Source organism: Sinocyclocheilus grahami, unplaced genomic scaffold (assembly GCF_001515645.1).
Source record: "Sinocyclocheilus grahami isolate Dianchi unplaced genomic scaffold, SAMN03320097.WGS_v1.1 scaffold340.1, whole genome shotgun sequence".
In the NCBI taxonomy this organism is placed as follows: Eukaryota; Metazoa; Chordata; class Actinopteri; order Cypriniformes; family Cyprinidae; genus Sinocyclocheilus; species Sinocyclocheilus grahami.
In genome coordinates this window covers 800,018-800,372 of record NW_015505519.1, presented here as the reverse complement: position 1 = coordinate 800,372, position 355 = coordinate 800,018, and positions in this window count along the sequence as shown.

Below are 355 nucleotides of genomic sequence, written 5' to 3'. Positions count from 1 at the left end.
TAACATTCAAAATTTGGGGTTGGTAAGATATTTTACTGTTTTTGAAAGAAGACTCTTATGCTCACTAAGGCAGCATTTGTTTGATCAAAATACTGTAAAAACTGAAATATTATTACAATTTATAATAAGCCGTTTTCTCTTTTAATTAATTTTAAAATGTAATTCATTCCTGTGACGCAAAGCTGAATTTTCAGCACTTTTACTCTAGTCTTCAGTCACATGATCCTTCAGAAATTATTATTATATGCAGATTTGATGCTCAAGAACCATTTCTTGTTATTATCAATGTTATTGTGGTGCTTAATATTTTTGTATAAACAATTGTTTTTTTCAGGATTCTTTTAAATGGGGGGGG